The sequence below is a fragment of the Sus scrofa genome, chromosome 13 (genome assembly GCF_054392235.1).
Source record: "Sus scrofa isolate SSC_HxYL_T2T_F1_AM1 chromosome 13, Sscrofa_HxYL_maternal_Yorkshire_Landrace_v2.0, whole genome shotgun sequence".
Lineage (NCBI taxonomy): Eukaryota > Metazoa > Chordata > Mammalia > Artiodactyla > Suidae > Sus > Sus scrofa.
This window is the reverse complement of record NC_139395.1, coordinates 135,652,846-135,664,068: the sequence shown is the minus strand read 5'-3', so window position 1 is coordinate 135,664,068 and position 11,223 is coordinate 135,652,846. Positions and strand designations below refer to the sequence as shown.

Here is an 11,223-nt window from a genome sequence, read left to right as displayed (position 1 = left end):
TAAGGACACGATACCTGATTTGTGATTTCTATATAATGTGATAATTAGGGTTCAAATTATGGCTCATCATTTAATTGATTATAAATGAGTATATTTCTGAATTCTTGCCTCCATTTTTACAATCATATAGCAATAATTTCTATTTTATAGAAATGCGGTAAAGTTATATATCATGAAACCTTTCATTTCTGAAGGGGAAGGGGTTTATATTTTGTAATTGCTAAGTTTAAAAATTCCTTTTACTATAGATCCCCTTTTCCAGGTTTATACTTTACTGTTTGTCGCCATTTTGGTTGAACATTTGCTGGATTTGTACCTGATTCTGGAGGCAGATAGTCCTGGTTTTTTGTTTTTTGTTTTTTTTTTTTAACTCATAATACAGTTACATAAATGGTTTTTACCAGAGCATTCTTGCCATCTATTTTCTTTACTGCCTGTTGGGTAATTGGCATTTCCTGCTGACCAGCTCATTTGACAACATTCCTCTAGGCTCAGTGTTTTGTGTTAATGTGACTTTTGACTTTTCTTTGGTCATTTTTTAAAATTTTATTTTATTTTGGTCGCCCTGTGACATATGGAATTCCCAGGCCAGAGATCAGATTTGCCGCAGCAATGCCAGATCCTTAACCCACCCACTGTGCTGGGGTGCTGGGCCCGAGATTGAACCTGTGTCCTAGTGCTGCAGAGATGCTGCCAATCCTGTTGTACCACAGTAGGAACTCCTGGTGGTGATTGTTGTTTTTTAATCTGCATAAATTAGGAAATTATGATAAAAGGTGCACAGCCTTTGTAGTAGATGAGATCCTAAAAAGTAATGTCTTTATGGAATTTTAAAGACATTATTTGGGGAATTATTTTATAATTATCCATTTTAAAAATTGAGTTTCTAAAATGTAAATTTTTAAAGTATATCCTAGTTTTTCTTAAAAGAATGAATTACTTATGTATTTTTGGCTTACCTTTTTTGTTTTGTGCTATGAAGGAATCAGTGTAGCTTATAATTTAAAGCATTGATTTTTAAGCCATACCTTGAGGGTGCTATATGTCATGAGGTTGGAAGCTTTCTACGTTATCTCTTGTAGGTTATTGGTGTTTTGTTTGAGATTTGGTTTGGGGAAACATGTTTGGGTTAAAAAAATACATTTGTTTTTAAAATTTATTATGATTTTTTTGTGTCTGCATCCACAGCATGTGGAAGTTTCTTGGTCAGGGACTGAATTCATGCCTCTACAGTGACCTGAGCTGCTGTAGTTGGATTTTTTTTTTTTGGTCTTTTTAGGGCTACACCTGTGACATATGGAAGTTCCCAGGCCAGGGTCGAATCGGAGCTGCAGCTGCCAGCCTATACACCACAGCCTCAGCAACACCAGATCCAAGCCACCTCTGTGACCTACACGATGGGAACTCCTGTGGTTGGATTCTTAACCCACCGCACCACAACAGGAACTCCAAAAAAAATGACTTAAGAGTGAACATTACCTCTTGGGAAGATTTTTCAGTGGCATGGGAAGAAATGGAATCAGGCTGAAATTGAAGCAGGCCTGATTCTAGAAGGTAGCACTGCTTTGAAAAGAAGAATCTATCAAATAAGTTTAAAGCAAAGAAGAATTTTGAACCAAAATAGTGAAAGCAAAGCTTGATGTGAAATGGTAAAAAGTTTGGAAACATCAGAGGCAGCATGTGAGTGGTTTAATGAGGAAATTATTCTCATTTCATTTTATACTTAGCATGTGTATATGTATTTAGGTGCATGTTTAACTATTAAAATTTTATTTTGGATTATGAAATATTTTAAGAAAACATTGGGTCTTGGCCACCAAATGAGGTTTTTACAAGAAGGAATACTGTAGGGCATAAGTTTAAGGGAAAAGAAGATGGCTAAGGAGAAATGCTAATGTAAGTTGTAGACAATAATATTGTCACATAGTTACATGACATAACTAAGAGAGCAGTATTTTATGAGTAAGGTTTAGAGATGTGTGTACTTGGAATCCTTTGAAAATAGCATGGGTAGTTTTCAATGTTCTTAATCCCGAGAGTACATTAGAACTCATTGTATTGAAATTATATGAAATGAAAGCCAGAGTTTTAAAATAGTCATTCCTAAGGCTTTGTTGTAATGCTACTCAGCAACAGCAGCTTCATTGATGGGTAATTTACACACCATAAAATCCACCTATTATAAATGTATAATTCAGTGGTTTTATTAAGTTTACACAGTTGTGAAACCATCATGATCCAGTTTTAGAAAATTTCCATCAGCCCAAAAAGTTCCCCTCATGCCCCTTTGCAGTTCCTTGTCCTACCCTGAGCCCTAGGCAGCCACACAGATGTGTTTCTATAAATATTCCTTTTCTAGAAATTACACTTGAATAGAATTGTACAACTTGAAGCAGTCTGTATTTGGCTTCTTGCCATTGGCATGATGTTTTGGGGGTACATCCATGTTATAGCATATACCTATTTATAGTTCTTTTAGTTATTAAATAGTATTCCATTATTTAATATTTCATATTCCATTATGTATGGACATAATACATCTTGTTTATTCATTAACCATGGATGGACATTTGGACTGTTTTCACTTTTTTGTTACTATAAAAATGCTATGAACATTCCCATATGTGTCATTGTGAGGACATATATTTTCATTTCTTTTAGGTAAATTCCTAGGGGTGTAAATGTTGGGTTGTTTGAAATTTTGTTTCGTTTTCTAAACTGCCAAACTGTTTTCCAAAATTGCTATACTGTTTAAAAATATTCCTAACACAATGCATAAGGGTTACCATTTCTCTCTATCCTTGGGGATAATTTTTACTTTTATTATTATTGTCATTCTGGTGGATATGTATTTGAAGTGTGCAAGTTATATATATCTACCTGTCTTATTAATTCATGTGTCTACCAGATGTCCGATTTGGGTGAGTATAAGGTGGCCTTAGGGATTGCTGTAAAACTACTTTCTATATACATAAGCTTACTTGAAAATAGTATTTTCTGTAACTGATGAGGTTAGTTATTTTACTTTTCCAATGGGAATTCTAGTCCCTTGGTGAATTCTGGTGAGGAGATGACCTGTGTAGGTGAAGAATGATGCTAATGGCTGTTATTTTGTGCTGTTGTATGTACCATGATTTATATAGTTAGCCAGTTAGCCTGTGACTGGTGGTAATACTTAAAATGTTGCATAAATAATTGTATAGACATGTCAGTCTCTTAATAATTTTCCTAGAGCTCTTTTGAGGAATTAATTTACTAATTTTGCATAACTTTAGTTGGTATTGTTTAGTTGCTGTCAGCCACCTGTGCTTTTATACATAGTGGACATTAAAGTAGTGGTTATTTTATGTTTAATGGAAAATTTCAGACACATGAAAAAGTAGAGTAGTAGAACAAACTTACTTCAACACATGTCATGGCTAATTGTGATTTTTTGTATGCCACCCATATTCCCAATCCTGATTTTATGTATGTATGTATGTATTTAATTTATTTATTGCCTTTGTAGCAGCATGCAGAAGTTCCCCGGCCAAGGATCAAATCTGAGCCACAGCAGTGACAGCCAAGTCCTTAACCATTAGGCCACCAGGAAACTTCCCAACTCTGATTTATTTTGAAGCAAGTCCCAGCTAGCAAATAGTTTCATTTGTAAATATTTCAGTATGTATGTCTGAAAGATAATAACTCTTAAAATATAACCACAATATTATATCATACTTAAATGTTAACAATTTATTAACTCTGCAGCCAGCTCTTTAAATTGCCTCATAATTTATTTTTCCAGTTGAAGGGAGGTTTTAAATAAAGTCCATATGTTGAGTATATATCTAAATTTCTTTTAATCTATGGATCCCATAACCTGCCTCTCCTACACTTGGAATGCATTTGTTTGCAAATGCAGCAGTGGTTGCTTTCAATTTTTTTTTTCCAATTTTTAAATTTCTATGCAATTTATTTTTATGGTGACATTTGATGTACTTCATCAAAAAAAAATGCATTGTCTTGGAAGTATTTTGAAAGTTAATGAAGTGTGGTTATAAAAAATCCATAGTAATTATATCAACAGATACTCCCTTAACATAAAAATATGATGGGACTTATATCCAGAATATACAAAGAACTCATAGAACTTAATAATAAAAATACAACCCAGTTTACAAATGAGCAAAGGATTTGAATAGACGTTTCTCCAAAAGAAATATATAAATGGCTAATAAACACATGAAAAATGCTCAACATCATTAGTTATTAGGGAAATGCAAATCAAAACCACAGTGAGCTATCACCTCACACCCTCAAGGATTATTTCTGTAAGAGAGGAAAAGTGTTGAAGAGCATGTAGATGAATTGGAGCCCTTGTACATTGGTGTAACAGCTTTGGAACACAGTTTGGCTGTTCCTCAAAAAGTTAAGCATAGATTTAGCATATGACTCAGCATTTCTACTTTTATACACTCCAGTCCCTGGTAACTTCCATTTTACTTTGTGGATTTAATTATTTTAAATACTTAATATAAATGGAATCACACAATATTTGTCTTTTTGTGATAAGCCTTATTTCACTTATTTTTACATTATTGTCCTCAAGCTTCATCCATATTGTGGCATATGACAGGAATTCATTCCTATTAAAGGCTGGATGATACTCTGTTGTAAGTATACATCACATTTTCTTTATCCGTTTATCTGTCAGTGGACATTTGACTATTGTGAATTGTGCTGCTATGAACGTGTGTGCAAATATTTCTTTGAGTCCCTGCTTTCAGTTCTTTTGGCTGTATACCCAGAAGTGTGATTGTTGGATCCTATGGCAGTTCTAGTTGAAATTTTTTGAGGAAATTCTATACTGTTTTCCATGGCAGTTGCACCATTTTACAGTCCTACCAATAGTACATAAAGGTTCCAATTTCTCCGTATCTTCAACACTTATTTCCTCCCTCCCTCCATTCCTTCTCTCCTTCCTTCCTTTCCTCTCCCTGCCTTTCCCTTTTTTTATACTAGCCATCCTAATGGATGTGAGTTAATATCTCATGGATCCGAATTGCTTTTCTCTGGTTAGTGATGTTGATTGAGTGTTGAGCATCTTTTCATTTGCCTGTTGGTCATTTGTATTCATCTTTAGGAAAATGTCTATTCAAGTCCTTTTCCCATTTTTGAATTGGGTTACTGCTTTTTATGTTGTAGGAATTCTTTTGATATTCTGGATATTAAGTATCTTGTCAAATGTCATTAAGTACTGTGTTTCCTTGTATTCTGTCTGGATGATCTATCCATTGATAAAAGTGGGATAATGAAGGCCCTACTCTTATTGTATTGCTGTCTATTTCTCCCTTTAGGTTTCTGCCTTTTTTTTTTTTTTTTTTTTTTTTTTTTTTAGGGCTGCTCCTGTGACATGGGGAAGCTCCCAGGCTAGGGGTCCAATCGGAGCTGCAGCCACAGCCACAGCCACAGCCATGCATGATCCGAGCCATGTCTGTGCTCTACACCTCGACTTAACAGCAACACCAGATCCTTTAGCCCACTGAGTAAGGCCAGGGATTGAAACCCTCCTCCTCATGGATGCCAGTCGGGTTTGTTACTGCTAAGCCACAATGGGAACTTCTGCCTTTTCTTTTGCTTTTTTTTAGAAGTAGAGGTTTTGGTTTAGGTGTGTGTGTGTGTGTAGAGTCTTTAGGGTTTTCATCATGAAAGATATTTGCAAACATAATTTTCTTTCTTTCCAGTTTAGATGGTTTTTGTTTTTCCTTGCTAATTGCTCTGCCTAGGACTTCAAACGCCATGTTGAGTAGAAGTGGCAAGAATGGGCATCCTGCTTTATTCCTGATCTTAGAGGAAAAGCTTGGCATCTTTTAACGCTGAGTATAATGTTAGCTTTGGGCTTTTCATATATGGCCTTTATTATGCTGAGGTAGTTTCCTTCTATTCCTAGTTTGATGATTGGCAGGTGGGGAGAATGAGGAAATGGTATTGAGTCTTACCAAATGTTTTTCTGCATGAATTAGGATGATCATTTAGTTTTTGTCCTTCATTCTGTTAATGTGGTATATTAGAGTGATTTTTGTATGTTGAACCATTCTTCCAGAAACAACTCCCACTTTGTCATGTTATATAATTCCTACTGGAACTCTCCACAGAATGTAGTCATAGAATGTTACACCTCTTCTCCTTAAGCCTCTTTATTGTTGTTGGGTGTTTGTTGCAGTAGTATGGCATTTTCTAACTACAACATGCACTGAATGTGAAAATTTTCTAAGGGAAACAACAATTATTGGATTTGGAGTTCCCCTTGTGGTGCAATGGAAACGAATCCAGACTAGTATCCATGAGGATGCGGTACGATCCCTGGTCTTGCTCAGTAGGTTAAGGATCCAGCGTGTCTGTGAGCTATGGTGTAGATTGCAGACATGGCTTGGATCCTGCATTGCTGTGGCTGTGGTATAGGCTGGCACCTGCAGCTCCAATTCTGCCCCTAGCCTGGGAACTTCCATATGCTGCAAGTGCTGCGCTAAAAAGCAAAAAAAAGAAAAAAAGTTATTGGATTGGATACTCAAATGCTTTTTGTTTCCACATTCATTAACAAATCAGTAACAGACACAGAGAAAAGTTTAGCTCACTGGTTCACCAACTTTAGCATATGTAAGATTTTTAGTTTACTTATTTTAAAAATTTTTTAATTAAAGAAGTGAAAAAACGAGTTCCTGTGGTAGCGCAGTGGTTAATGAATCCGACTGGGAACCATGAGGTTTCGGGTTCAATCCCTGGCCTTGCTCAGTGGGTTAAGGATCCGGCGTTGCTGTGAGCGGTGGTGTAGGTTGCAGACTCGGCTCAGATCCCATGTTGCTCTGGCTCTGGCGTAGGCCAGCAGCAACAGCTCCGATTCGACCCCTAGCCTGGGAACCTCCATATGCTGTGGAAGCGGCCCTAGAAAAGGCAAAAAAGACAAAAAGAAATGAAAAAACAATTTTTTTTTGGCTGACAATTTTTTTTTTTTTTTTTTTTTTTTTTTTGGCTGCATCTGTGTCATATGGAAGTTTCCAGGCCAGGGGTCGAATCTGTGCTACAGCAGTGTCCCGAGACATGGCAGGGGTGACGCCAGATCCTTAACTACCTCTGAGCCACCAGGGAACTCCAGTTTACATTTTTTAAAAATTTATATTTTTTTTTATTTTTTAAGGCCTCACCTGCAGCATATGGAAGTTCCTGGGCTAGAGGTCAAACTGGAGCTGCAGCTTCAGTCTGCACCACAGCCAAGGCAACACCAGCTCCAAGCCACATCTGCGACCTACACCACAGCTTGCAGCAATGCCAGATCTTTAACCCACTGAGTGAGGCCAGGGATTGACCCCACATTCTAAGGGACACTATGGCAGGTTCTTAACATGTTGAGCCACAACAAGAACTCCCAGTTTACTCATTTTTAATGTAACTACTTCTACTTCTGAAGATGCTGAATTGGCTCAGCAGGGTGAGAGGTCCTAAAGAAAACGAGCCAGCTACATGAAAATCTAGCAGAAAAGGATCTTCTATGCAGAGGAAACATTAGTTTAAAGTCCCTGAAGCAAGTTTGAGAAAAGGGAAGGCAGAGAGGTGGCAGCACAGTGGGTGAGGAGCAGAGAACCATGAGGTGAGAGGCAGGCAGGAGACACATCACATATGATTTTGTGAGGTAGCAAAAGAATCTGAATTTCTAAGTGTAACTAGATAACTTTGAAGATTTTAAAAACAGAAGTAAAATTTTTTGAGTTTTGCTTTTAAGCAATGACTCTGACTGCTGTGTGCAGAATGGTTCCCAGGGAGTTAGTAGGTTGCTGTCTAGACTGAGGTAATGTTGGTTTGAACTAGTGTGACACTGATTAAAGAGAGATATTTTAAAGGTGGGGTCAACTCATGTAATGATGAATTGCATGTTGATGGGGAGGGGAAGAAAAATGTCTCATTGGATGATGGTGTAATTTATCATAGTGGGAGACAGTTGGATTAGAAATGAGGTGAAAAATCAGGTATTCTGTTAAAGTTAGATATGAATGGAATGTTTCATATTCTCTCAAAAAAGTCAAAATAAATAATGCCCCAAAGTAGAGCCAGATATTTTTACTGTCTCTCATCTGGGTGCTATGAGCATTTTGAGGTAAGACAATCCTGCATTGGATCTCAGTTCTGTGTATTTTACCCCAGGAAATGAAATACTGCCTACCCAGTGTGACAATCTAAATTGCAGACATATTTTAAAATGCCCTTGCAGGGTAGTACTACCTCAAGTTGTACCTCTGGTGTACTTTGTCTAGTCCAAGGGGTCTTTAAATTCAATTTAATTGTGTGTATTCTCAGGCATTAGACACTAAAAAGTACATGCCATAATTTCTGTAAATATTTTTATATTAAAGTTGTTATAAAAGATTTTGCATTATGCACTTTGCGTTGGCACTTTGTCGAGGCCAATTCATTCCATTATTCTTTTTTTTTTTGGCCACACCTGGGGTATGTGGAAGTTCTGGGGCCAGGGATTGAGCTTGTGCCACAGGAACAACCTCTGCCTCTGCAGTGATAATGCCAGATCCCTAACTTGTGATGTCACAAAAGAACTATTCTCACTCTCTCTTATGCCAGCATTGTGAGTCCACAATTGTCCATTTTTACTACCAAGAAACTAAAAATATTAGAAATATTAAAATATTATAAAGGAGTTCCAGTCATGGCTCAGTGGTGACAAACCTGACTTGCATCCATGAGGATGCAGTTTCGATCCCTGGCCTCAGTCAGTGGGTTAAGGATCCGCCGTTGCTGTGAACTTTGGTGTAGGTCTTGGACACAGCTTGGATCCCCCATTGCTGTGGCTGTGGCTGGCAGCTGTGGCTCCAATTCAGCTCCTAGCCTGGGAACTTCCACATGCCACAGGTGTGGCCCTAAAAATTTTGTTTTAATTATAAAAATCACAATTTACTTACATTTGTTGGTCTTTGAGAAAGTAAAAGTATGGAAAGACTGAAGCATGTTGGAAATGGTAACATTAGATAAATATAAAATAGTTTTGAAAGTTTTAATTTCTTTAATTTGTTTAAAGCAAAAAGTATTTAGGAGTTCCCTGGTGTCCTTGCAGTTAAATACCCAGCATTATCACTGCTGTAGCTTGGGTCACTGCTTTGGTGCACATTTGATCCCTACTCCAGGAACTTCCACATGCCTTGGAATCCTCTCCCCGCAAAAAAGTGTTTGGTTGGTTTATAAGCTGTAAAAGTGAAACACATGACAATAATGCAAAAGATTGGAAGGGGGGCGGTAAATGAAATTTTACTGTTGTAAGATCCTTATTGATGAAGTGGTATAATAAATATAGACTGGTTCAATATAAGAATGATGTATTATAAATCCTAAGGGTTACCAATGAAAACAGGTATAACCAAAAAGCAAAAAGAGATTGAATGCCAAAAAATAATAAATATAAGTGAAGACAGGAAAGAAAAAGAAAAGCACAAATATATGGAATGGATAGAAAAGAGCAAGATGGAAAGTTTAAATACAAATACATCAATAATTATATTGAACTTAGGGAAACAATCCCATTTATCATTGCATCAAAAAGAATAAAATATCTAGGAATACCTCCCCAAAGAGACAAAAGACCTGTACTCTGAGAATTATAAGATGCTGATGAAAGAAGTTGAAGATGACACAAACAGATGGGAAGATAAAACATGGTCTCAGATTGGAAGAATCAATGTTGTCAAAATGACTCTACTACCCAAGGCAATCTGCAGATTCAATTCAATCCCTATCAGATTACCAATGGCATTTTTCACAGAATGAACAAAATTTCTATGGAAACAAAAGATCACGAAGAGCCAAAGCAATCCTCAGAAAGAAAAATGTAGCTGGAGGAATCAAGCTTCCTGACTTCAGACTATGTTACAAAACTACATTCATCAAGAATATGGTACTGGCACAAAAAAGCAGAAATAGAGATCAGTGGATCAGGATAGAAATAAACCCTTGCACCTATGGACAACTAATCTATGACAAACAAGGCAAGACTATACAAAGGAGAAAAGGAAGACTCTTCAGTACGTGGTGCTGGGAAAACTAGACAGCTACATGTAAGAGAATGAAATTAGAACACTAACACCATATACAAAAATAAACTCAAAATGGATTAAAGACATAAATATAAGACCAGACACTATAAAACTCTTAGAGGAAAACATAAAACACTCTCTGACATAAACCATAGCAGTGTCTTTTCAGGTCCACCACCTAGAGTAATAAAAAGTAAAAACAAAAATAAATGGGACCTAATTAAGACTTTTAAAACTTTTAAAAAATTTTTGCATAGCAAAGGAAACCATAAATAAAAAGACAACCCACAGAATGGGAGAAAATATTTGCAAATGAAGGGACTGACAAGGGGTTAATCTCCAAGATAAACAACTCATACAACTCAATATCAAAAAATAAGCAACCCAACCAGTAAAGAGGCAGAAGATCTGAATAGACATTTCTCCAAGGAAGACGTACAGATGCCCACCCCCCAAAAAAATATGCTCAACATCTCTAATTATTAGAGAAATACAAATCAAAACCATGAGGTACCGCCTTACACCAGCCAAAATGGCCATCATCAAAAAGTCTGGAAAGTGTACAGAGAAAAGGGATGCCTCCTACTCTGTTGGTGAGAAAGTAAATTGGTACAATCACTGTGGAAAACAGCATGGAGTTTACTAAAAAATCTAAAAACAGAACTGCTATATGATCTAAAAATCCCACACCTGGGCATTTATCTGGAGAAAACCATTAATTCAAAAGGAAACACGCTCCCCAGTGTTCATAGAATGTGTAGAATGTGCCAGCTATAGAATGTGTATTCCACAGTTGCTGAATGTAATGTTAATAGTGTTCAGGCACTGTTTACAATAGCCAAGACACGGAAGCAACCAGCATTATTTATGGTAGCTAAGACATGGAAGCAACCTAGACATCCATTGAGAAAAGAATGGATAAAGAAGCTGTGGTACACATATTCAATGGATATTATTCAGCCATAAAAGAAAATGAAATAAAGCCATTTGAACCCACATGGATGGACCTGGAGATTATCATGCTAAGTAAAGTTACAGTAAAAGACAAATATCATATGATATCGCTTATATGTGGACTCTACAAAAAGAATACAAATAAACTTATTTTTGGGACAGCACCAGACTCACAGACTTTGAAAACAAGGTTACTAAA

General features: G+C 36.7%; 1 long non-coding RNA gene across 1 annotated transcript in view; it reads left to right on the top strand.

Moving 5' to 3' along the window:
* The first annotated feature begins 4,516 nt into the window (after positions 1-4,516).
* LOC146397628 (uncharacterized) overlaps positions 4,517-11,223 on the top strand; it is a 35,759-nt gene continuing 29,052 nt past the window's right edge. Inside the window, exon 1 of the long non-coding RNA XR_014824419.1 lies at positions 4,517-4,652. This is a non-coding gene — a long non-coding RNA (uncharacterized LOC146397628). The remainder of the gene's footprint in view (positions 4,653-11,223) is intronic.